The sequence below is a fragment of the Anguilla rostrata genome, chromosome 18 (genome assembly GCF_018555375.3).
Source record: "Anguilla rostrata isolate EN2019 chromosome 18, ASM1855537v3, whole genome shotgun sequence".
NCBI classification, from domain to species: Eukaryota; Metazoa; Chordata; class Actinopteri; order Anguilliformes; family Anguillidae; genus Anguilla; species Anguilla rostrata.
Genome location: NC_057950.1, coordinates 12,315,594 through 12,342,749, shown reverse-complemented (window position 1 = coordinate 12,342,749; position 27,156 = coordinate 12,315,594). Strand labels below are relative to the sequence as shown.

At 45.3% G+C, this 27,156-nt stretch overlaps 1 long non-coding RNA gene across 1 annotated transcript; it reads left to right on the top strand.

Annotated features, from left to right (window-relative positions):
* Positions 1-1,246: 1,246 nt before the first annotated feature.
* On the top strand, positions 1,247-25,504 carry LOC135244977 (uncharacterized). The gene is made up of 3 exons (XR_010327111.1): positions 1,247-1,601; positions 23,575-23,629; positions 25,138-25,504. It is a non-coding gene; the product is annotated as an uncharacterized LOC135244977 (long non-coding RNA).
* Positions 25,505-27,156: the final 1,652 nt, after the last annotated feature.

Sequence of the window (27,156 nt, the reverse complement as noted above, 5' to 3'; positions counted from 1 at the left end):
CCACAATGCATTGCACCCAGTCACAGCCCACCAACTATCTAACAGTCCTGTGTGTGAGGTACATTGCAGAGGATGAAGGTTCGTAATGAAAAAGTTACTCCTTTTTTTCTGGGAGATACATAAATCACTCAGACATTGGAAATAAAGTACAAAGTTGACCTAGTTTAAAGACTAATGGAGAGTTTAACACAGAATCTGCCTAATTCTCTCTCTCTCTCTGCACATTGTACTTTTGCAAACATTGAACTGTTGTCACAACTATTTATGTCAAAGCACTGGACCTTAACTAATTTTTTTGCAAAGAGCCCCCTGATTAGCTTTCACACAATATGCGATTTAAGAAAGCAGTGACTTTAGAAAAGCTATCCCTGGGCATGCACTGATATTGACCTCAATTTTGGTCGCTCAGGATTTCAAGCAAAACTATAGGGTGGAATCAGATTGAACAATGAAGAAAATAATAATAATAATACAATCACATTTTCTCCTTGCTGGGTACAGATTTGACTTCCTAATAATATTGTGTAAAATAAAAGTGGAGCAGTATTTTTCTTGAGCATACATTTCCCAAAATTCTGTTTTTAGACTAGTAATTTGTGGAGAGACGTGTTTTGTTGGATGTTGTTGCTGTACGAACACAGAAGAATTTCTAAGTTCTAAAAACTTATTCTGGACTCCCGTGTGATTCAGTAAAGATGTTAAACAGATGCGGAGTGATAGAGAGCTAAGGAACACTAACTGCGAGCGATAAGTAAGATAAGTTAAAGGTTTTACATAAAACGCATAGCCTAAATGATTATAGCTACATCAATGAGCGATATGTGCATGTCTATTGATCCATATTGTGGCGAGGATAAAACGAGGTATGTGTCCAGTATTTACATGTTATTTGTTTATTTACTTGCCTATTATTAATCTCAGTACCCTTGGATCTCACGAAGTAGTATTCATGGGTTAGTGGGTAACATCTGGAAAATATTTGTAAATTAAATTAAATGAATTTCAACTAATTGAAAATGTTTTCGAGTTAAAAGGCTACTCGACAGCCTCAGAATACCAAATATTTATATAAAGAGACTTGAGGGTAACTATACAGGTAATCAGTGAATCGAACATTGCTTTGCCTGTGGTATGGCAAGATACCATCCACCTCATTTTGTTCCCTCTGATTTTCCCTTTATCCACCTGACCCACCAGGTCGGAGGTCAAGAAATACAGCGGCGGGAAAAGGTTTTAAAATGTGAGATTACAGGGTGTCTGGGAGGCTAATTAACCGGCGTTTTGTTTTGTTATGCGGAGAATTTTAGTTTGGCAGTATTTTTGTGTTTTGCAAAACTGCTGGGAGTTTCATTTCAAACTTTTTATTTTTTCTGGACTTTCACTCTTGCCATTTAGCTCTCCCGTACTGCGTGTGTTTTTGTATTGTTCATACATCGCCGAAGGAATGTTTTTTTCTTTTTGTTATTAGATCCAAAGGCAAACAAGCAAACATTTGAACTTGGGGAAAAAGAGGCGCAATGAATCGGCATTCTGACAGAGCCCGGAGCTTGGGCTGGCCTAAAATAACCACCTTGCTGCTTAGATTGAATCGCCATCTTCTGGTAAGTTCGTTATTTTTTTTGTCTCAAGTGTTCTGGGCAGTTGGAGACCACCTCTGCTGACAGTGCCGCGGTTATATGTTTTAATGTAGTAATACCCATCATTGCAGCACACTTTTAGGTTGCACTTCTTAATTAGCCCTTTTACCATCTACCACGAGTTTAGGGACGAAGGAAGCATCTAAGCAAGAGTTGATTTTTAGCAGAAACTTTTACTGTACATGTCCATATGATCGCATTGTTGATAGGTTGAATCACTAAGTTTGCTGGGTAAGTGTCAGATCCCTCCCAAATCTGGAACATGGACAGAAGTTAAACGAACTGTTGAGGGTTTTACTTGGTGCAGTTACCCAGCTAGCTCAGCAATCATGCTTCGTGATACTGGATCCAGGCACGATTGATGTATGATTGTGTTGTATCCATGTGTTGTGTCATGGTATTTTATTTCTCACCAACTATGTTGTTTTATGCAAATTATGTTCCCCATTTGGGATAAAGAAAGTCCAGATTTGAACTGTGATGGGCACAGTGGGATGAATACATTTCACTTTTGTTACTATATCCCGTTTAAAGGAAAGACTAAGCAAAATGTATCAATCATTAGCCTTTGTGTGTCGGGGTGGATATAGGCAACTATGTATGCATGTGCAAAAAGTGTTTCAAGAAAAAGTTTAAAACTGAAAAGACAGGACTGAAAGTTGTGGGTTGGGGTTCCACCCAGGATATTAGGCCCCATGAAAACATCTCACATTACCCCCCCCCCCCCCCCCCATATGGCACCCCTGCTTGTGGGTGGAATGTTTGAGGTTTGGGCTGCTGTAAGGATGGATGTAAGCTGAAGACATAAGGCAAACAGGGTGAAACACCTGAGAAAAAGCCTGACATGTTAGTGGGTTCGGGATACTCTGTACGAACTCTTGTGGAGAACAGTCCTCTAATACATGGGCTTTAGTGGATCTGGTGCAGATGCTGTAGTGTAGGGTTTTGGGGATTTGTGCAGTAGAATGGAAGGCATTGATTATAAAGATTGTCTCTCCTTGGTGAATAAAGAGTGGCGAGTGAATGAATCCCATTCAAGGAGAAGATCGCTCGCACCACATCATCTTGTTTTGTTCAAGGCTCAGCAGGACATTTTGGCGTAATTGCAGACCTCGGCCCTCGGTAGACTGCGCCAACAGAAGGGTTAATTTCTCATAAGCTACCAGCAAATTAAATTTCAGGTCTCCCCCCCCTATCAGTTTAAAGGTAAAATTTGAATCACACGATTCGTGTGGGTTAATGCCGGGCCCCGGCGCAGTAAAGATGATAAGCCCGCGTCTCTGTGGTTAATCTTTCTGGGGTGAGTGTTGGGCGGTGGGGCGCTAGCGATGCCGTGACGATCAGCGTTAATTACACGCAGCCGGCCGCGGCCACAAGCTCCACGGCATTACTGCAGAAGCCGGTCCGTCTCGCGGAGTGTTTTATATTATGACTTTCAGCCGTGGCTGCGATATACTGTGCGCGCTCTTAAGTGCCACCAGCTTAGTGAACTGTATTATACATGGCGGTTCTGCCGTGGCGCGGTTAGGGAGGCCAGGCCCGGAGGCTAATAATATTTGGTGGATCGCGCCGTATTTATTAAGGTTGATAACGTGTATCTGGCATTGATAATGAATCCTGGGTAGCGGTAGTTTGTATTGAAGGGGACCGGAGGCGGGGAGCTCGTGCTGATGGGGCCCGCCGGTTTGCCGGCGATGTCAGCTTTAATTTCCAGCTGCCGCGCTCAGCCCTTAACGATTCTTCCTCATAATGCGGGCGAGCGAAATGGGGAAAGCGGCCCTGTGTGGGAATGGCAGGGCAGCGCTCTCTCTCTCTCTCCGTCTCTCTGGCCCTGTCCCCCTCCTCAGTCCTCCTGCGTGCACTACGCGGGCACGTTCATCAGCACGCTGCTTTACAGTGTTGTACAGCGGTCACAGGGACCCGGGCCAAACAGGCTGGCCACAGCCCTGGTGGAGTTTTAATGATGGCCAGGCAGGGACAATGGATGAATATTTCATGGCTTTATGGATGAGGCCTACAGTCTGAAGCTGGCCTTTAGTAGCCTGGCAGAGAATGCATCGCATGCCCACAGCCCCCCCTCCCAACCTTTCCCTGCACTTGTCGACACCAAGTGATCTGGGATTCCGTTCATGTGTCCTAAAACAAACAAACCTGCCCCAAGTCCTTTTCCTCCACTGCCTCTACAGATTAAAAGGCGTAATTTACTCAAAAAAAACCCATAGATGTGCTACATTTTCACACATCCGTCCAACTACTTGAAAAATCTGGAGTAGAAGTGTGTAAACCAGAAAAAATGTGTAACCCGTATGTAGTAGGCTACTTGTTTTAACCGAATGGTCTATGGCCTATTTGGCATTCCAAATTCCAATGAAACAACAATGTAGTTATCAAAGTACCAATAAAAACTGCTAAAATTACAGCCTTGTAAGCATTTGCTCTGAACTCTGAGGTCTGAGTGCAGGAGAGAACGTATCGTAGTAATGTGCTTGGGGCCCCGTTTCACTGTAATCTGCCCTGGGTATTTCCCCTCTAACTTTATTATGAGTGTGTTGTTGAGCCATGTTTATGAGAGCATATATCAGGCTGGTCAACCCGTCTATAGTTTACAGTACCTCATCCACCAAAAGCTATGGCTCTGAACTTTTCTGTGCTATTTAAAGAAAGTATTTTTGCAGCAACCTCTTCCGTGACTTCAGAAGTCTGAGAAACTCCAAAAATGGGGTTGAACTGTAGGTAATAATGGCATCGGTCATGGTCATGTTTCAAAAAAATACTTTTAAAGCTAAAATGCTTTCTGTTATGGTCGGTGTGTGTTTTACAAAACTATTAGGCCTAAAAGAGCGAAGGGTTTATACGGATAGAATTCCTCGTTTCACCACTTTTATATAGCCTAGAACAAGCATCTCAGAATTTTACTTGAACTGGCCGACCAGTTGTGTTGTGGTTGTATTGCCTTGTCCTGACAAAAAAAAAAACATTTTTGTTTGTTTACTTTGCTAAGATGGATTTAAATGCTTTTCTCTCTGTAGTAGTATCTGTTTGTAGATGCCTCACTGGCCCATTGAATGCGTTTGTAATTGCCCTTTGATTTGAACCAAAACCTTTGTCATTGTGGATTGCACAGACCGTGCACGTACCGCCGGGCCGTGCATTTGTGCCAGTCCACATCCACTCAGAATCTCACGGATTCAGCCTCCATTAGACTGACCTGAAACAAGCTGCAAGGAAAGAAGCGCAAGGGCAGCATTACCTTGGCACAACAGGTTTTTTTTTTTTTTTTTGCCTTTTGCAGTGCTCCAAAATGCTGACATTTTGCTCACCTTCTGATTGCCTCACTTTAACTGCACAGGAATTAGGCTAGATTCAGTGCCTTATTTTCTCAGCCAAATGTCTTCTGCGTTCAGCCCATCTCTTACTCTTAAATTGAGAAGGAGCTGGAGTTAAACCCGAGTTAAGGCTGCTGAGACGATGGATACTGTGCGTGATAGCCGCGTTCATATATTTATCTACACTGATTTTGTCAGAAAATTCCCTCTCTAAAATTGTTGAGGAGGGGAATGACCTTCCTGGTATTCTTCCCACTGCACTGAGGACTCCTGGAACCTCAGCATAGATGTGATTTAAATGCAACTTTAGCCTGGCCGCTTGTTCCTATAGGCTATATGTAGCCTACCGTTACACCTTTCAAGTCTTGCAGACAAGTGAACTGAATGACATCTCACCCCTTACTGAAATTAAATCTTAAGTCCACATTTTAAAATAAGTTTTTATGTTTTAAAAAAAAAGGTTAAAAATATATATATTTTGCAGCAGTGCGTTAAAAAAAATCAATATACTAAAGTTGCAATATCTGGAAATGTAAAATTAATGTGTGTATTTGCCTAGATATTGTAAATTGCCACAATATCTAGATGGTATATTTTGTTTCAGTGCTTTCCATATTCTGTATCTATAAAAGGCCCTTCCCAGCAATCGCACTAAACTCTCATCTTCCCTCCAGCAAGAGCCATGGGCCACCTTCTTCAGCCGCCTCCCCTCTCACCCCTCTGAAACTGTACACGGCGATTCTGAACACTCGGTGCAGAACCAGATGGCATGGACAAGGCCATTGCGGAAGAAAGATCCTCCATGTTCCGAGAACAGTTTCGGCTAATTGTTTTAATTAAACCTGCTGGGGTTCTTAATTGGCCATTTTGCCAGCGTGAGATCGAAGCTATTTTGCAGGTTCAGGTGTGGGTTGGAACAATCGGGCAATTACCCACCTGAGTCCTGCATCACTCTACTATGGATTTTTGTTTTTGTGTGTGATGTGTAGTTGGCAAAGGCCATGAAAAAGAGTTTACTTTATCTTTTTAAACTGCAAACGGGAGAACTACCAGATTTACTCCACTGGGAGGGGATGTGCAGTGATGTGAAAATATACATGTGAGCATAGAAAGAATGCTCTGGTGTTTTAGTGATATTGCATCTCCACTCTGGACTTGCCTTGTTAGCCAGCTTTGGCACTGATTTCTCGTATCGATCAGGTAAATGCACTTATGTTTCTCCTGTGTTGCAAGTCACTTGATAAAATGGTCTCCTAAATTAATTTTATGTAATATAATGCAATGAATTAGCAAAAATGTAGCCTAGATCCCGACCATGATGTGGCTGCACAGCTGCCATACTAAATTATTTTCAAGTTTAATATCACTTCCTCCTGAATCCTGCTGACCATGGCCTGTAATTGTTCAGTCCACAAAAGAACTTCTTTTGCCACAAGGAGCTGAAGACAAAAAAAGTGTGAAGCTGTCTGTTTTGGCTTAGTTTCTCTGCATCAGCACAGATAAAGTTTTTGTTCTTTGGTGGCGGTCAGGGAAAGGATTGCATAGTCTCTTTTGTTTTTTTTGTTGAAGACTGAGATGGTTGCAGATTCTGCTCCCAGTTTTTATTTGCGAAATGTTGGCGCAGGCGTTCCTGGATCTGTAGCGTTTGCTCACATGGAAGGCTCTGCAGACTTTCCTGGATCCTGCCACAGTTTGCGCAACTGCGAGTTGAGCCGGAAAGAAAGCCTTCTCTGAGGATTCCTGTCTGTATTTCACAAACTTCACTTCCTCAAAATCAGCGAGAAGCTGGACCGCACTCATGTCCCTGTCGAGGTTCTAAAAAATCTAATGAGACTCGAGGTAATCTCACGATTCATAAACTCAATATCAAAAAAGGGGGGAAAACGACGCGTACTCGCCAGCCATATTCTATATGAGCCGTGGAATTCTCCATTCCCGCACAGACTGGTGCCTGGAGCGCTCTCGGCTGTTTAGACAAGCGGATCGGTGTCCGAAGGCATCCTACGCGAACGCATGCCACATAACAAGGCCGAGAGAGCGGACTCGGGTGCGAGACCTCGCCTTTGTCCTTCACCTACCTTGAGCCGGGCTTCTGTGCCACGATCCCCAGATTATTAGCATGGTGCCGTAGAGCGCGAGCGACAGGGCGGCGTGTCCTCGTTACGAGCGGAGGCATGTTGTGGCGTTTAGTGCATGTTTTCTCTAAACACTTTGGCTTTTTTTTTTTTTTTTTTTGAAGGGAAGGGCTTTTTAAATAACACTTCCTCCCATAATAAGGATAATTTGTGTGAATTTGTGAATGCCTGCTAGTTTGTGCCAAACGGACGCATCAATTAGCACAAGCCCTAGCTAAAGGAGGACCGGATGGAGTGGGAGGATTTGGACGTGGACCCAATCAATGGATAGCGCTCTCGGTTAGCAGCAGCTAACTGCAGGCTCCAAGTCTTAATTGGGCCTGGCCAAAGGTATAAATGACAGAATGTCGACAAAGTCGTTATGACGACGGTGCTAATGATGGCGATGCCTGGGAAGGGAAGAAAGCAGTGCGATACGCGGGTGGGGAACAATGAGAGGTGGAGGCTAAAGGTTTGAGTGTGCGACTGCATCCAGCCCGGAAGAACCAAACATTAGAGCTGCAACTGCTGTCGAAATATAATTACATATTTTTTTAAAAATATCGGACGATTTGTTCAATGTTTTTAAAATGTGAACGTGTGGGGGAGTGGGAGATGTGACAGGCTGTCACAGGACACACCGCGTTCAGGGACGGTAACTAAGGGAATGATGAATTCCTTTCTTTTGGAAAGCAGCGCCCTGTGGTTATGTTATAGTCGTAAAAAAGATGTAGGGCAGTGGACGGATTTATAAAGAGAGCCTGTGTCTCTTGACTGCCTGTCTTGATGGCCTGTTCCTGGTTTAGGAAATGTTTTGTACTGTTTGAAAATGCCCTGGCTGTCTGTGCCGTGGGGACAAAATGAATTTTCAGTCAACTGGATTCTGTCCTTTCTAAGCTGGATTCAAAACAGATCTAAAATAGTAATGTTGGCCAGCTAGATTGTTTTGTATGCTGTCTTCTTTCCCATCAGTATGAAAATGATCATTTTATTAATATATACTTTTATATAAATGAAAATAACTAAATGGAAATGAGATTAATGGTGCATGCTGTGCTGTAGCTTTGCTTGTGCAGCTTGTGTTAGTGTTGCCACAGATGGTCATACTTTGGCACCCATGGGTCTTGGGTCTGGAGTCCTGCTTTGCAGTGCATGCTGGGTTGGGGGGTGGAGGGTGGAGGGGGGGGGGTTTGGTGTGGTGAGCGGTGCCTGTGGCGTGCCGTCTGGGGTGAGGGATGGCGCTGGGGTGACACGGCTCTGCCAGCCTGGCTCCCTCTCGCCTCACCCCCCCCCCCCCACGCACTCACCGTCACGCCAGGGGAATGGATCTGATCCTCACCGTGCTTGACCTTTTCCCACGGACGCTTTCTGCGTTAAAGGAGCCCTGACCTGAGGATGGGTGCCGATCCGGAATAAACGTGTCCCCGATAGTCTGCCTGTCTCTGCTGAGGTGAGTGGAGGGGGGGGGGCTGGAAATGAAGTGGGAAGGTGTGCTGTGAAACAGCTAGAGAACCAAGACAAAAGGCCTGGAGTTGGACCTCAGTTCAGCTGTATGCAAGTGTTTTTAGCTCTGTCTGACAGAACAGGGGGGCAGGGGGTGAAGACAAACACATTCTCATTACTGCAGCTGCAGCTCTGCTGTTTGTAATGAAATGGTTATAGGGATGTAAGCAGCTTTCCTCAGTATGCGGGCTCCAGTCCAGACTCAGGGCCCATAGGAGACCTTGTCCAGACTAGCTGGCAGCTGCTGTACTACGTGAGAATTATCGCTTTTCTCAGTTTTATTTCAAAACTGCCCGTGTGTGCATAAAAAAACTGATTTTCTGTGTGAGATCAAACCCCTCCTCCCAGGTTGATGTACTTTTCTACGATAGGACATTGTCCAGTTGTGTGCCACTCTGCTTGGGGGGGGGGGGGTGCTGATACGCTGCTCAGCCTTGGTTTCCTGTGAAAGGATAGCCAGCCCATGATCGAATCGCTGTTGTCATATTTGAACAGTGGTGCATTCAGAATGCCCAAAGGTTCATTCTCAGCCATAATAAATGGCTCGGAATGGGTAAGTGTCGTGTTTGCGTGTGTGCGTTCGCCTTGACTGGTCTGCTGAGATGGCCCAATGCCAGTCCCAGTCCAGTCGATATAGTCTTTATCACAGACTGAGACCCGTCTGTGCAAGCTGCTCAGAGCCACCCCAGGGGTCACTCGGCAAGATCCATCAGGCATAAACAGACAATGAACGCACATACATTATCCAGACGTCGATAAATCTTTGATTCATTTCTGCAGCGGGCACGGCCTGTCAGGTTTATTAGCGTACGCCTATTTTTACTAAGGTCGCCCCCCGTCCAGTGAATTTATCAAACTTGGGGGGTCAAGGAGCAGGCTGATGACATCAGTCCACATCACTGTTCTTATAAAAATGCAGCTTTGAGTGTGAGATCGGGGGTTTGTCTTTGACAAATGGCAAAATAAATAATTTTGTGCCATGAAAAGGTAGGCCTACTTGCCGCCGTCCTAATTTTCTCTATTGTATATTTGTCACACATTGTTTTGTTTCTTTAGATAATATCATAATATAGGCCTATGAGTCTGGAATGGGTTACAAAATCATTTCTAAGATTCTGGGACTTCACCGAACGACAGTGAGAGCCATTATCTCCAAATGGAGAACACATGGAACAGTGGTGAATCTTCCCAGGAGTGGCTGGCTTGCCATAATTTCTCTGATGGCACGGTGACAACTCATCCAGGAAGTCACAAAAGGTCCCGGAAGAACATCCAAAGAACTGCAGGCCTCTCTCGGGCCTCAGCTAAGCTCAGTGTTCATGACTCTACAGTAAGAAAGAGACTGGGCAAAAATGGGATTCGGGGGAGTGTGGCGAGGCACAAACCACTGCTGAGCAAGAGAAACGTCAGTGCTCATCTCACATGTGCAAAAAAGCATCTCCATGATTCCCAAGCCTTTTGACGTAATGTTCTATGGACAAATGAGTCAAAAATTGAACTTTTTAGACAGCACGGGTCCCAATATGTCTGGCATAAAGCAAATACATTATTCCCTATAACAACATCATTCCAAACATGGTGGTGGTAGTATGCTGTTCTTGAAGGAACCATGAATTCTGCTCTGTACCAGGTAGTTCTTAAGGAGAATGTCCGGTCATCTGTCTGTGAGCTGAAGCTGAAGCATAATTCGGTTAGGTATTAAGATGATGATCCAGAACAGAAAAGCAAGCCCACATCTGAATGGCTGGAAAGAAACAAAATTAGGTTTGTTTTGGAGTGGCCTAGTCAAAGTCCTGACTTGAACCCAATTGAGGTGCTGTGACAGGACTTGAGACGAGCAGTTGATGTTCGAAAACACACCAATTTGTCTGCAATAAACCAGCTCTGCAAAGAAGTGTGGGCTAATATTTCTCCACAGCGATGTGTCTGATATCAAATTATAGGAAGCATTTGGTAGCAGTTATTGCTGATAAAAGTGGTGCAACCAGTTAAGTTTAAGGGGGAATTGCTTTTTCACATGGGTTTTTATTTCATGAAATAAATGAACTAATCATAAAAAAAGTGTTTTGTGTTTATGCGGGCTACCTTTGTTTATTAAATTTTGTGTAAAGATCTGAAGCCATTCATTGTGACAAATATAAAGTATTAGAGGAAATCAGGAAGGGGGCAAATATTTTTTCATGACGCTGTAAATAAATTATTAATCATTTACTCTTATAATCACTTAGAATGTCCCAAATAAGTATCTAGCAGGATAAAATGGAGAATATCTCTCAATCTGATTCTGTTCTTGACTTCTCTCATTCTAATCTGATTTAGCGATAGTCGTTGATTTTGTACCTTGCTAAACACACACCGGGGTTCCAGCTCGTTTATACGCTCCTTTTAAGTTGTTTGTTAGAGGCCCCCGTTGTCCACAGACATTAGTGTAAACAGAATTTTCTTCCACAGGGTGTCCCATGAGACTTTATAAGTAAATAAAGTGAGGCCCCATTATGCTTATCCTCATCAGCGCTGCTGTTGTTCCTGACAGTACAATAATATTGCAAAGCTAGATAAGGTGCTTTGAAGAATGTACACCTTCATCAAATGTAGCCCTAAACGGATTACTAACAACTCTGAAACTTTCCACTGTGTCGCATTATATATCTAAGTGGCAAAACCGCAGTGGAGCGTGGTTGCCCTAGGCTGCAGCATTTGCATCATTAGTCACCCATCATAAATGCCATTCATCAGCGCTCTGAGTGCTATACCAACAGAGCTGACAACACAAAAACAAATTCCTTTCTAAAAAAACAAAAAAAAACATCACTTTTAGCTATTGAAAATATTCACGGAAAAAGCAGATGCCACAGAAGATGAAGGGGAGAGGAGGGTGTCTGTGGATGAAGGGACCCAAGTTGGGCATGTCCACAAGGCTAAGAGTTCAGACATGTTTGTCACAATGGCAGCGTGTTATTTGCCTGCTAAAATGATCCTCTTACACAACTGGGTTTTTTTAGGGGAACAAAATCAACTACTGAAGGAATGACTTAAATAGGCAAATAAGTGCATAGTGCTGCATTTGCAGGTAAAATGGGAAAACCTACTGAAGTCCTCAGGCTGTTATGAATGATCTAGGGAGGTTGGGAACTGTGTGGAGAGCTGGGTTTCCCCTACATGAAGCCTGATGGTGACCCTGCTTATGCATTGAAACCTGCCAGAATCTAGGTTAGACGCTGCCACTGGTGCTACACAGCATTTACTAAAGTGGAACAAAAAAAATGCCCTGTTTGTGAAACAAACGTTAAAGCAATACCAATACAAACACCATGTTTGTGGGAAGTGTTTCTGTGCCCGTGTGTGTTTTGGAGAATGGAGAATCTTCTTCCCGGAGGTCTTGGTAACCGCTTAAGGTAGAGTGCTCCAGACCATACAGCTTCATCGGTGCAGTCAAATCCATCAGCCAATCAAAACCGTCAGCCGTGCTAATTAGCATTGTCCAAACAAGGCGCTCAACACACTACCTATCAAAGCCTTGGTTTTTCGCAGACACTTCAGCTGGAATGGGCTAGGCTCAGTATCTATCCCCAGGCAGTTCCACACCGCAGACATCGTGAGAGAGATTTATGACAGTATGTAAAACTTCTCCAACGGTTTGCTTCCAAATATATAGATTTTTTTATGTGAATATTTCTTTAAATACTGGTTAATGGTGTAACGTTAGGCTATATGTTGGGGCCCAAATACCTGTATGTGATTACAATGTACCTACCGTGCACTTCTGTAATTGTGTACCAACAATCTTAAGGGGTATTTAGGCATGCTTATGCCATATAAATATGTACCAGAAATCTATATTATGACAGTAATCTTATGTTTACCTCATGACCATGATGTAAGTTCAGATAAATCACTAGCAGTCAATGAAAGAAATAAGTGTATAGTTTAGCCCTAGTGAGCGTGGTGGCTTTCTCTTGCTTCCTATATAGATATTTTAATCCAGATAAATAGTGCTCTTATAATAGATGCCATTGGCAGGCCTGTTTATTTACAATAGCTTTTATAAGCCCCAGGTTTAAATTCATAGAAGCAAACGCATAACTGAAGGAGTTCAAGTAAGGCAGTGAAAGATTTCCCAGAGATTTTCACCCTGCAATCTCCATGCGCTGCCTTGATGGAGAAGCCCAATGTGTGGGGATCAGTGGGAAGAAAGAATCCCTTCATTTCTAATGATGCGAGAATTCCATGCAGCAGTTTGCTGCAGAGTTAACAGCTGCTAAGCCCTGAGTCCTGCAGAGACATGAATAACCCCCCCCCCCCCCCCGACCACCCTCCCCACACCCACCCCCCCACACCCACATCAGCCCCCCCCCCCATCCATCCCAGTGGCCCCCCTCCCTCCAAGGCCTTGGGTTTTCTTGTTTTTGTTTTTGCAGATATAACAGTGCAGAGTATAAAATACTTACAGGATTATCCTGAGGCGGTTCCAGATGTGGAACTAATTGCTCCGGAGACAGGGACTCCCGTTCCGCGTCCCAGCAGCGGATTGGCTCTGATCCGCGCTCGTTAAGATTCCACCGATGAAATCCCGCTTTCCTGCACTTTCGGCTCAAGATCCTGCATTTCTTTTTTTTTTTTTTTTTTTTTGAAGAAAAGTATGAGTATTTACTCACGTTGGCGAAATATTTCTGATTGGCTGCGTGCTGAAAGTGAGAGTTGGGGGCAGGCGAGGGGGGGGGGTGAGGGGATTAAAAACGAGCGGCGGTGTGGGGCGGTTTAGCGGTATGACGGCGGCTCTCTTGGCCTCTGGTGCTGGCAGCGGTGGTCTCATTAATAAATGATTGAGTTTTCTCTGAATATTCAAACGCATCTCCAGAGCAACTGACTAGTTATTAATTAGCTGAGAGTTCTCATGTGTCAGGGCCTGTCTAAAAATACTCCCTGTGCTCACCTACTGATCTCATTTTAACCCTTCGCTGTCCAGGAAGGGTTCTTTCCTCTTCACCATGAAGACTCATGCATCTCTTGTCATTTCTCACATCTTATTAAAGAGGTTAGAAACCCCCGCATTTAGGAGATCCTTCAGTCAATTTAATAATCATAAATCTCTTGTTTTAATCTTTTCTCCTTGGTAAAAAAAAAATAAAAATCTTCTAAGTTCTAAGGTGTAATCCATAAGTCTAAACGCCACCTCTTTAAATGGCTTCACATTTAAAATTCTAAAAATGTAAATGGGTAGCCTTTAAAGAGATGAGTTTTTGACTGCCAGTAATCTTTTTGATAAATTCAGACAAACATAGCCAAGAATGAACTTCAACTTCAATAACTCCCAATGCAATCCAAATAAATGTTGCATTCATACGTGTTACAACTGGTTCAGAAGGAACGCGTATAGTAATTCCAGAAATTGTTTTCCAATGCATCCAATGGAATCTGCGCTTAAGGAGACTGAGTACATTTCAGTCAGTGGTTCGATTTGAGCCTGATGCCAAAAAAAAAAGATTGTTTGACCTTCCATCCAATTAGTGGCACTGAGTAAATTACCCTCTGCATTGGCCATGGAGCATGACTGTGTGCTCTGGGCCTGAGAATAGGACTACAGAACTTTGTAGCGAGGACTGACGCATGGGAAAAGGTCTCCTTTTTTAAAATTCGGAGCCAGGATCCATTACAGGTGAGGGACACTGAACAGGGTTCACTGGCTCTCCCTATACCTACCAGCTCCTGCCCGCTCTGTCCCCCAGTGGCTCCAAGTTTATTCTTATTTATTTTATACTGCGCTTGGACGTTTATCAGGGCCTTTCAGCACTGTTAATGAAAGCCCTATGTTAGGCTGTAACCCTGAGTTATACGGGCCTCTGTAAATGGCTGCAGATAACTGGGCCAGGAATCTTATTTCAACGGTTATGCCGGGATTAATTTATCAAGACGCTATCCGCGGAGCGCAGTAATTCAAGGTGAATTCATGATCTTTTTCATAGGCATCCACTCCTGGCCCTGGAGATATATTGTCCCGGGGGTTTTAGAGACCGCTTCCTTTAAGCACCTTTCAGCGGCTGATTGACCGCTGGAACAACAAATGATTGATGTTTGTGTCCAATCAGCTGCTCTTTGTCACAGAATTGTACACAAGTGCGAGTAAGGACTAGATCTCTATTTGACACCTCGGTTTGTGTGTTTGCGTTTGCGTTTGTGTGTTTGTTTGCGTTTGCGTTTGTGTGTGTTTTTGTCAACTAAAATTATGACTGAATTTTTTGTCAGTGCCCAGTTTTTTTGATGGTAATGCCGTAGACAATAACATGATGAAAACGCCTTTTTAGAACGATGACAATGATGAATTTGTTTTGCATTTTCAACGAGGAAAACTCGAAGGAAAAGAAAACGGACCACAACTTTTTTTTGTTGTGGTTGCTTTGTTGCACATATAAATATATTTCAACCAGGGCTTGACATTAACATCCGGCCAATTGTGTGTAGAATTTGGTGGAGGCGTGTAATTCGTTCACTCCTACTAGCCTTTTTGGCCGGTGACCTTTTGGCAGCATTTTGTATGAAAATGAAATATTGTAGTTTACAAAAAGCATCTGATACTCCAGACCCTGACTAAATCAAAACCTGCTGGCAAAAACAGCAGTGGTGTGGTACGTGTGTGTGTGTGTGTGCATGCATGGAGTTGTGCAATGACTGTGTGTGGCTGTGGGCACATAGATGTGTTATCGTACCTTAATGAGGCGCTGGTTCTTTAAAGGTGGCCTCCTGCTGAGGTATAGTATCATTCTGCCAGATGTTTCACTCCTTTGAAATGTATAAAGGAAATCGGTGTGTGAGGAACGCTATTTGACCCTCTGACTCTGCTGCATTTCTTTTCTCACACAACAGGAGCAGTGCTCCCAGGAATCCTGTCGTACTGTGTGGTATCCTCAAGAGAAGGTTGTTTTAACTGTGTATCCTCTTTTTAAACATGCATCTGGGGCCTGTAATCGCATAATTGTATTTTGATTACACTTTGGAGTTGAGCTGTAAGGCTTTGATGTGATGTGCAGCAAATTGAGTGTGAGCAAGACCTAGCACATCTGACGTTCGTAAATTTGAAGTCATGCAGTACGAAATTCACACAAACCTCCGCACGTGCCTTCGTCGCTTTCTTTTAACACAAACATTTAAGTGCCACTTTGGGGACTAACTGCAGTAACGGCAAAAACGGTAAATGATGTATGCTTGTCTTTCTGCACAGAACAAACTGCACTGTGTGCCTGAAAACATTCATTACTCTAAAATCGTCTCTGGAGGTTCATGAGGATTTTAATATCAATTTTCAGGCGGTATTTATCTGCACTGCTTTCTTCTCCATTGTATTATTTTTAGATTTTAAAGCCGTACTGCAGGAACCTGCTTTCTCTTTCTCTGCCCTAACTCGTTCTGTTCGTTTCTACGGTGGCCATTTTGACGTGTGACCCCCCCCCCCCCCCCCCGCCCCCCAGGCCGGCAGTATTTGACACTGTAACGAGTACGCTGTGCTCGTGAATGTGCAGACCCCCGCCCCCTCCCCCCACCCTCCTCGCGTCTGACGGGAATGGCCCCTTCTGTTCATCAGAGGCTCAATGCTCTGTTTATTTCACAGGACACGCTTCCCCTCCCAAACCTCCCCGAAATTTGTTCCCGGTTGTAGTGAAGCTATAGAAGCAGCCCCTAATGCCGATCCCCAGCTGCTCGATGGCTGGCTTCCAACGATGTCTGCCCCTCTCATTCTCAAATGGCTTTGTCAGCACCTCACACCGTGCAGCTGACACCCCCACCCTGCAGCTGACACCCCCCCACCCCCCTCCCCGCCGCTCACAGAGAAACGCTGTGACCACCGCCGGGCTATTGGCTCCTTCACCATAATGACGTAATAACGGTGTCTTGGATGACTGACCAGGGTGCATTTCACACTAAACTCAAAGAAAAATACAAAAAATGGGAAAAGAACAGCGCCCAGGAATGACTTGACTTAGGCTACAGGATATATGAGGAATCATATAGGAAAATGGTATTTTACTTCAGCCATTCTCCATAAAGCCAACATATTGTTGGCATAAACGTGACAGGACAGTGCTATGAAATGTTTTGTAAGCTGTGATATGTTGTCATAAAAAAGCCTTGGCAACCTATAACACTTATGACAGTTATCTTAACAGCGTTATCTAGAATTACTGTAGTGTATACGACACGTTAAGTGTTACAAAACACATCTGTCATGCTACAAAGGTATTTATTACTCTTAATTAAAAAAATGAAAACACTTAAATTTCATATATAAAGGGCATTGTGTGCGTGTGTGGTGTTGTTCTTTGACATTGTTAGCAGGTTGCACTGACACAAGCCAGAGGAGGACTGTTCATGCACAGCCTGTGGGGCAGAACTGCAGGCACCCCAGAGACTGCTGGTACACGATGAGATGCCCCCTGAAATGAAATCCCCCTGTCCCTGTTCGCCAGCCCCCCCCGCTGTGCTGCCCGCCGGCCTCAGTGGGCCCTGTCTCGACCTGGGGCTGGGGCCCGTCCATCCAGTAGGGCAGTGCCTTAAAAGGATGAGCCCACCCACCAGTCCCCACATCTTTTAATGCAGGTGCTGCTTTAATGGTGAAATGAACGTCGTTTTGTGCATTGTGACTCATGCCATCGCTGGCCATCAGTTGGAGAAACTCCTGACAGAACCGCTGTCAGGTTCCTGTCTGGTCCCACGCGGGGGCCGTGGAAGCTCTGGTCCCGAGCAGCACGTTCGGCCGCGGCCAGCAGAGCCAGCGCGGAGCTCGCCTGTTGAGCCGGCGTGGGTGTAAAAACCCGAAACCGCGCTGGTGCGCTCGGGTAATACATGGCAGTTCGGCGGGGCTCGACACGGCCGGCTCCCCCCCTCCGGAGGAGCGGTCCGCGCACCGGCCCGCCGCGCCCCGGGGTCTGGAGCCACCCGAAGCCCAGCTCATCCATTTCGCCTGCGTTAATCTGCCTCCGAATCTCCGTCCGGCTGGCCGGGTGCAGCGCACGCACGCACGCGCTCTCTGTGGCGGGAGGGAGGGGCGCGCGCCAGGAGGAGCGAATTAGGAGCGCGTAACAGGAGGCGCGATCGAGCCGGAGGAGGCGACGGGGCCACGCTCACCTCCTGTGAAAATGGCTTTTTTTTTTTTTTTGCGCTCGCCGCGTTCTCGTAGGGCGTCGTGATAAACTGCCGCTCTCCACCCGGCCCTCTATTGGCCGAAAGGAAAAGGCCACGCAGCCTGCAGAAGCGGAACCCTGTCTAATACTTCCATTATTTTTCATTCTGAAAACATAATTGTGATTTTAATATTAAAAGTTAATTTATTTGAGCTTCAATTAGTTTGGTGGCTGACCGTGCCTTAAGATTCATGGCTTCTCCTACCTTGGGCTTTAAAAGATGAACTGCTGGGCTCATATTATGAAGTGAAATTCTAGAGGAGGCAATGCTACTCCATACTGAATATATTTTCTGTGTTACCAAAGCTTTACTACCATGACAAATCATTAAACGGATGCTTATTCTTCTGTGTAGCATGTACACCAGTCATACAGAGATTGCATATTCCCTCCCTTTTATGGGGAAGCCTACTTAAAAACCATAAAGAACAGTGACAGAACACATCTCCGCAGCTCCATTTGGTCTTTAAAAAAAGGCTTCCTGCTAAGAAGCGATTCTCCTCCACCTTTTTGCATTTTCAGAGAATCTCGTCGTATCAGAGCGGAGGGGCTGGCAGCTGCCAGGATTCCGCTGCGGTTCTGGAACCTTTAACGGGGACGAGGCTGGGGAAACGCGCTCCTCCCGTGCTCGTCGCCATGGCGGGTGACAAATGAAAAATGGAACGTTTCCTGTGATGAATGAAGGGACCTTCCAGCCGTTATTCAGAAGTGTGCGCATTAGTAAAGCGTTTCGTTTTGCCAAAGCACTAAAAGACAAGGGAGTAAAACTAAACGCTTTAGCCTGGCATATCGCTACGCTTTCATAGTCTGCCTGGAACACCAAACCTAACAGAGTAAAAGCATAAACACCCCAACTCGCAGTTTTTTCATTTTTTTCTTTCTTTTCGAATTGAGCTGAACACACTCCTGCCACTCACTTATAATTGGATAAGGAATGGTGAGGGAGGGGCAGTTTATAAATAATTTCAAAAGAAGGAGCGGAGGTGGCGCTGTGGAGACGCCTGCGCCTTAAGGAATGATTCGGCATTACTGGGGCGGGGGGCGAGGGGGGCTTCACAGCGAGGCTTCTCTATGGGGGGTGGGGGGGGGTGTGGCAGGAGCAGAGAAGCCGTTTTCGTGGCTCTCCGTGCACCCCTGTCTGTGAGCAGTGTGGGGGTGGGTCTGCCACTCAGCCTGGGAGATCTCATTATGCCCCTCGTCAGCTGTAAGGAATGCGCTGGTCAGCCTGCCAAACGCTGGCGCTGTGCTGCCTGATCCATTAGGGGCATCCAGCCCTCCTTCCTCCAGCGTCCCCTCTGGTCTGTTTTAATGTGGGCCGGTTTCCGTGGAAACGCTGCAGCGCGGGCAGGCCGGTTCATCACCGTTGCATTTTGGAGGGCTGACTGCTGTGCCTCCTGAAAATGAGTGAATAAATGAAATCTAAAACACAAAGCACAAGGCTTACAAATAACCAATATAAAGAAAGCTCTAAGTTTTTGTGATTTAAAAAAAAAAAAAAAAAATTTCTAAAATTGTTTTATACTTGTTGACTCATCCTCCACATCTTCTGCACTGTCCGTACATAACTGGGAATGACATTAATGGCAAAAGAGGAAGGGACTGAGTTGTGGGTTATGGCTCAAAATCACGGGGCATTTCTTCTCCAGCTCCCTGAAGTCCCCTCTTGCTGCTGAATTTAGTGTTCTACTATATTTGGAAACAGTGAGTCATACTCAGTCCTCTGTACTTTCGGGCCAGTGAACAAGGAAAGCGCGGTTTTGATATTTTTCGAGAAAAGATACTCTTTCAGAGCTGATTTCACACTTGAATATTTTGTGCTTGGTTCTACCAGGGGTAGTCATATAGAAATCTGAATAGATGTGCGTGGTGCCATGAAGGGTGGTGGTGCGCTGTCCCTTCAGCACCCTAGGCATTTCAGAGCTCCTGCCTGAGAGAGCTGCAGAACCATGGACAGCGCCGGCTCCACTCACAGCTAAGGCAGCAGCTGTAGCCCATTGTAGTTTTCACAGCTGTGGCCCATTGCCTAATTATAGCACTTTATAAAAGGCCTTGCTCCCAGGCCTAAAGAGGAGATGTGACTGTTGTTGGTAGGTTGCTTTGCCGGGAAAGTTTTTGTTTCTCGTATAATAATTTCTAAGTTTCTGAAGTGTGTTTTGCCTTGTTTTAAGTTCCTGGGCTCAAAGGTGGTAAGCGAAACATTTTGGTTTTGTCTTTGCCATTTGTGACACTGTGGGCCACCCCAGCACTGCGTGGCAATGGTTAGCCTTAAACATGCCATTTTCAGTTGGTGTAATTTTCAGTTCCATTAGATACAACCGCAGGCAGTGACACACAATCAATTTCCTGATCTCCAGCGCAAAGGCGCTGGAGGTTTTTCTGCATGCTTCTAATATACTGATGAGTAGCTGGGTGTTGGGTTCAAATAAAAAATTGAGATGAAAGCAATCTCATCAAAAAAGGCAAAAATTCCATGCAAGTTTTCAGGAAGCAATTTCATTTGAAACATTTAGTGCATTCAGTGTCAGCCTGGAGTCTGGATTACACTTGGCTACATGGAGGGAAGGTACTGACCTCTAAGAAATGAATAAAAGAAAAAGAGGGAGATGGGGAGGAGGCTAGCACAAGAGGGTGTGGAGTGGTCATTTGTTTATACTTATTAGCAAAACTGGTTTTGGAGGTAATGACACTGAAGTTGTCTGCAAAATGTTGAATATATGTTTGAAACTGCATATAGTAATGGCACCTAAATATGTAAGATGCTTTGTGTTAATGTGATCAAAAATCTCTCCTTGCTTTTTCTCTCTCTCTCCCCCCTTTCTCTCCCTCTCTATCTGTCTGTCCCTCTCTCTCTCTCTCTCTCTCGCCCCTCTCTCTCTCTCTGTCCCCCCCTTTCTCTCTCTCTCTCTGTCCCCCTCTCTCTCTCTCTCCCCCCTCTCTCTCCCTCTCTATCTGTCTGTCCGTCTCTCTCTCTCTCTCTCCCCCCCCCCTCTCTCTCTCTCTCTCCCCCTCCCTCCCTCCCTCCCAACTGCCGAACCTTGCAAGCCCAGGCCTCCAGCACTGTGTGGTACCGGACCCTGTACACGAGCGTGCAGAGATGCCCCGCCCCCTGCCCCCCCTCCTCGTAGTGTCTCGGCTGAGTCACAGCAGCAGGGTGTGGCAGCGGAGCAGAACACAGCGCGCGGTAAGCCACGCTGCTTTCTGTCAGCCGCCCTGAAGCGTCTCCCTGCTGAGCGAGTGATTGATGGAGGGGAACCCATTTAAGGATGTCACGCTATCCTCGCCCACCGTACCGCCCCCCTCCCCCCTCCCCCCGCCCCATTACCTCCCTGGACCTGCTCCTCCCGTCTGGATCAGGTTGAAATGGGGGGGGGGGGGGGCTGGTAAAAGAGGGGGAGCTCAGGGCGATGGGAAGCTTTATTTATCCAGGAGGAGACCATGTGTCCATCAGAGCAGCTCGCGGGGATGGAAGGGGTGGAGGAGCACCAACCGCGCGTCGTGTCAGTGCACAGCGACGGCCAATCGAGATCCGTTCCCAAAATAGACGGAGGAAAGGGTCATGTTGTGCTGTATCTTTGGAATGCCTTCTGTCAGAGTGCAAGTCCAGGAGGTGCTCTGAGCCCATATGGCTAACCGGGCAATCGGGGCTGTTAGCAGTGTACAAGGCTAGAGGTCAAGTGACTAAGTATTTGCGGATCGGTACAAATGGCGCATTGGCAGGAGGTTGCAAGCCCTTCGCTTCAGTGTGCCCAGAATGCCACAGGATGGGGAGGCTTGAGAGTGAGTGTTTTTCTCCACCATGTTCATACTCGTGGTGTAGAATCTGATCGTGTCTGGTTCTTGTTCCCCTGCATGTTCAGGTGGAATGTCTCTCCTTTCTTCCCAGCTCCATTGTTGTAGTCTCATGCCCTCTTTTTCAAGAGTGGGGTCTCGAGTTCAAATCCATCATCCGCTGATCACTCCAGCAAGATAGCGGCTTGGCAGATGTCCGATCGATTCATCTTTCAGCGGCTCAGACCCCCCTCCCCTCCAGGCTGCTTTACGCTTGCGCTTGATGTGATGTGCGTATTTATAGCGAGTATAGATTCTGCGTCTTTTTCTAAGAAAAGGCTGCTGTTGTAGCATTAATCTGCCGGGCGGTGAAATCACTGCCATTGTCCCGATGCGGCGAGTCGCTGGGTAAAAACGCCTCTTGTTTACTCCTCAGATAATCTCTTCTCGCTCATCTCTGTTTGGTTTTCCGTGCCCGCGTGTACACTGAGATTAGCGGAGAGCCCTGGATTCCGGCGCTCCCTCCCGCTGGCCGCTGCATTAACGTTCTCTATGCGTGTGCGCCGCACAGTGGCTCGGGAGTCCTTAATTCACCGAGCGGTGTCCTCGCCGGTTCTGCTGGGACGCGGGACCCATGCTGTCTCCCCTGGCACGGTCTGTTTGCTGCATTTGCATGTGCTGCGGCAGTGTCTGAAGCAGGACGGTATCTTATTATTACCATATCTTATTCTTCTACTCATTTTAAAGAATAAGCAAAGTTTATTTCCCCTGCTTTTGGAGTAGCTGTAAAAATGATCTTTTTTTTTTTTTTTTTTTTTAAATCCTGTATTTTAGAATGCACTTTCTTATCTTAAACGTTTCTTATCCTTATCCTTACTCACTTCTGCTTGAACCTCATCTTTTGGATTAACTTAAGTGATTTCACATGAATAAAAATGTATTTGAATGTATACACACACACCCAAGCACAAAGGAACATGCATGCATGCTCACCCATTCAATCACATACCCCCCTTGCTCACGGCCTTCATCCTCTTCCAGATGGATGTAAATGACATCACTGCCCCCCCCCCCCCCCCCCGACTCCCCAGTGGTCTTGCTCGCCCTGGTCTGGTACTCAGAACGCTCAGGACCTGAGAGATGAGCCCGTTTGTGCGTTCGGGTGGCGGTGGTACCTGCAGCGAACTGTTATTAACCCTCCTGAGGAGACCTGCTGCGAGGGGTTCTGTGCCTCGGACTAATCAGCCCTCCTGGCTCACTCTTCATCTCGCTGCAGGGAGGGGGGGAACCGAGCGGATGAGTCGATAAATGGAAAAGATAAAGCCAGGGGTGTGTGGCAGGTGTGCGAATGAAAGATTTCTGATTTGAATACAGTCGGTGACGCGAGATGGCCAGCGATCAAAGCACTGTGTGCCACATTCAGATTACCCGCGCTTCAGGGTAGATTGAAAACATTATCTAATGGCAAGCATATTATTATTTTTAACTGATTTAAAATGTTATTTGGTTGTATTTCTGCAAACCTAAAGCTGCCAAAGTCCTCTCTGTAGTTCCATGGCAATGATTCTCAGTGGCACTTCTGTTGTGACAAGGTTTGCTTTCATCAAAGCAGTGCAAACTAGTCTAACCCTTTGTTATGTGACTAGGGACATTTGTCTCTGTCCTTTTACTGACTGGGATCTACACAGGGATTAAATTCAATCATTATCCTTCAGGGGTACCTATAGGTGCTAGCGCAGCATAATCAACTGCATAATATACGACTGACTGGCTAATTGCGAAATTCACATAAGCGGTTAGTTGACCCGATATGGGGAGAGGGCAAGGAAGAAGGGTGCATGTCTTTGGGAGTGCTGCAGTATCTACCTGATGCACTTCACACAGGGGTCCTGGGTAATTTGACTGAAATTACCTTGTGAGCATCATTTGGAAAGCATTATTGGTCATCCTCTGCTTAATCAGTGGTAACTATAGTAGATGACTGGGGTTGTGAAATCAGGGTAATTGTTTGACATGTGGCTTAACTAAATGGCTGTAAACCTCTTGTTGGCAGAGGACTGAAGAACGTCATGAGGAAATGACTGTAGACGAAACTGGTGGACCATCTGGTGAGTCATAACTCATGGCAATGCACAGTTGAGAAATTCAATTTTATTACACTAAAATTATAAATATTAGTTTGCAATGCAAGCATATAATTTTAGAAATGTCACTAGGAGTTGTTTTCCCCCCTTTTGTATCATGTATGCATTTTTTATTGAACATTTAGCTGAATGTTTAGGTTAAGCGCCCAGGCTACTTTTCCTGTAAACTGCATCAGTGTTGCCCATCTCAGTAATGCAATATACTTGGCCTTTTCTGTTCTCTACATGCAGAATGTGTGTGAAATATAGAGCATTAGACCTTGATGGAGCCATTCTCTATGCTTCCCAGAAACACAAAGAATTGGACTGTTTTGTAGATATTTACTCATTTTTATATGATCGGGGGTAATGGTATGGTGTAAGTTGTACTGAATTTAGATTAGGTTCAACCCATTTATATGTAAGTAATATCAAATGGCTGTATGGTGTGTATGGGCTCAGCTCTCCAGTGTGGCTCAAGCTCTGAAGCATTCAGGTGTAGTGCAGGAGGGTAATAACTGCACTCAGCTGAATTGAGTTGGCCTGCTCGCTGTGCCATGATGTGATTCTGTTAGATAAGAGAGGTACCCTGTCTGGCAACGGTAGCAAAGCCTAGATTACCTGATCCGCTAGACTGGTGAGGCCCGTCAGACATTTAAGAAAGCAAAGATTTCATAATCCACTGAAATGCCCTGTCCTGCCGAAATGGAGATGCTATGATCCGCTGAACTGACTCTCCCTGTCAAACATTATTCACAAACCAAGATGCTGAAATCCATTACACTGAGATGCCCTGTCAGGCATAATTAACATAACCTACGTGGTGTGATCTATTGGGCTGAAGTGTCCTATGAGACATTATTGACAAACCCAAGATGTTATGATCCATTAAACTCAGACAGAAATGTGATACTTTCAGCTCCAACATTTTAATTTGAGTAAACAAACAATGATGGTTCCGATATTCCCCTTGTAACCGAGTAACTCCTTGCGACTCGTGCATACGCAGGAACAAGCTCACCTTACTATAAAGCCATTTTAAACGCAAGCTATTATGTTTTCATAAACAATGCAATATACATGATGAAGCGCTTCGCCCGCGGTATGCTGGGGAAAAACAAAATGATTACTGAAAACATCACAGTGACTTAATTAATCTAAGGCGAACTGAGGGAATCCGAGGAGCAGAGAGAAGGCAGTTTTCCTGTGGGAGACGTATAAGATCTGTACTCTAAAAACATTAACTCTAAATGGGCTCGCCACAGAACACAATGTTAAGTGACATTAACTTCTTGTAAATGTTCTGTGCTTCACCGCTTTAATTTAAAAGTTTGAAGACTGAAGAAAACCGCAATTAACAGGGAAAGGTTGAAGCTATTTTTTCTCGTTTAATTTTCTTTCACTGAGGCAGGATCAGGGTCAGCTTTGATTATTTTAATACATTTTTTAAAAAATTGAATGCCTTCTGGTTTTCTGTTGTTCTTTTGATACAGATGACTGACTGTTGGATCTTATTTTTTCTACATCTACGCCCTCAAATGCTCTGTATTTATACCGAAATAACGGTCTCTGATATGAATAGCTGGCACCTTTGAGCAGCTCTGAATATGGGAGGCATATATTCACAGCGATGGTTAATTCGGTCAGTGCTTTTGATCCACTGGACTGCAGTGACCTGCCCGCCATCCTTAGAAAAGCAGAGAGGACCCCCTGCAGACCAGATGCTCGGTTCTGTTTTTCACGGAGCCGTTACTTCTCATAAGAGCAGGGGGGGAAACTTCATGTAGCCTCAGGAAAATGAATAATGAATCAGATGTGGATTATTTTTCAATGTACTCTATTAAAAATGTTTAAAATCAATAGTCAGTCATTTTTTTCTCTCCGCCAGTTCAGCTTAGGTTACACACAGCGGGCTCCTCTCTTCATTACCCATTCCCCCCCTCCCCTCTTTCTTTCACTCATTCGGTCTGTTCCTTCTCCCGTGAACCCCCCACTGAGACTCTTCTCTTTATCGTCGTTCCCTAATTTCTCCTCTCCTCTCAGTGTCTCTAAATCTCATTCTTCCCCTGTCTCCATCCCTTAGCCTCTCTGTTCTGCTGCTTCTCGGTTTCCTGTCCCTGTTCCCCACCACTCCCCTCCTCATATTGCAGTCTCTTGCATTTTCTCTCTGTCCATCAACACGGTTCTCTTCAACAACAACACCCTTTTCCAGTCGTTCTTTTAGATTTGCTCCCCCCCATCCCTTCCTACTTCTCTCATCCACTCCTGTGCTCTTTCTGCCTTTCCTGGCATCCTTTCCCTTTCTCCCCATTTCATCCTCTCTCTCTCTCCCCTGTGTGCGGAGGGCTCGCAGTGTCCAGCGTTTCTCTCTCATTGTTTGAGCCGGGGCCCTGGCCGGGCTGAGACGCCCAATCAAAGCCCTTTGTCTGCCGCTCTTTAAAAGGATCATTTCCTATTAATGAAGAGCTCTTAACAGCAGTGGCACCCATTGTGAAACTGGAGCGAGGGAACTACTGAGCGGGTCTCGAACTTTTGAGTGAATCAATTTGGCTACTTACCTAGGGGAGGGAGAGGGTGGGGGCTCAGCGAAGGCAGCGGCAGTAATGGGCAGAATGAAAATGAGGCCCATTCCCGATCGCAGTCTCCTAATCCTGCTTAGCAGAGTCTCTTACCCCTTTGAGAGATTCAGTTACTCTCCTGTCAGATTATTGCACGTACTTATTCAATCTGCACGCTCGTGGGATTTTTTTGGACGTATTCTGATTAATGCAGACTGCACACACATTTATTTGTATACTTTTTTTTTCTAGCATGAAAGCTCACGCCTTCATCCGGAACATATTATGCTGTTAAAATCAATGCAAATAAATGTCTGTGTGCAGTCTGCATTTTTCATCAGTTTGTAATTGTTTGAGAGACCGGGACCTTAATCTTTTGTGCGGGTGTGATGAGCAGTTCTGTTTTTGAGAGCGAGCGATCGAGAGAGATTTTTGATTGCGGTTTTTATTACAATTTGAATGAAATAAAGAACACAGACTGGGTGCTGGGTGCCATTACAGTATGTATACAGTTTCAAATGTGCATTCAACATTTTGCAGATGAATTTGTGAAGTTATTACCTCCAATTCTGCTAACAAGTATGAACAAATGACCAATCTACACCCTCTTGTGCTAGCCTCCTCCCCATCTCCACCTTTTTCTTTTATTCATTTTTTTTGAGGTCAGTTCCTTTCCTCCATGTAGCCAAGTGTAATCCAGACTCCAGGCTTACACTGAATGCACTCTTTCCCTCATTTCATTTTTTTAAAATTTGAATCCCACACCCAGCTACTCATCAGTGTATTAACAGCATTAGAAAGAGAGGGTGAGAAAAAGGACGAGGAAGGACAGAAGAGAGGGTGCTGTGAGAAAAGGAGATTGAGAGAAAACGAGGACGAGAGGAACGGAGACGAAAGCAAGGAACAGGTGAGAACAAGTACAGGGAAGGAGGGACAGGAAGAGAGAGAGGGAAG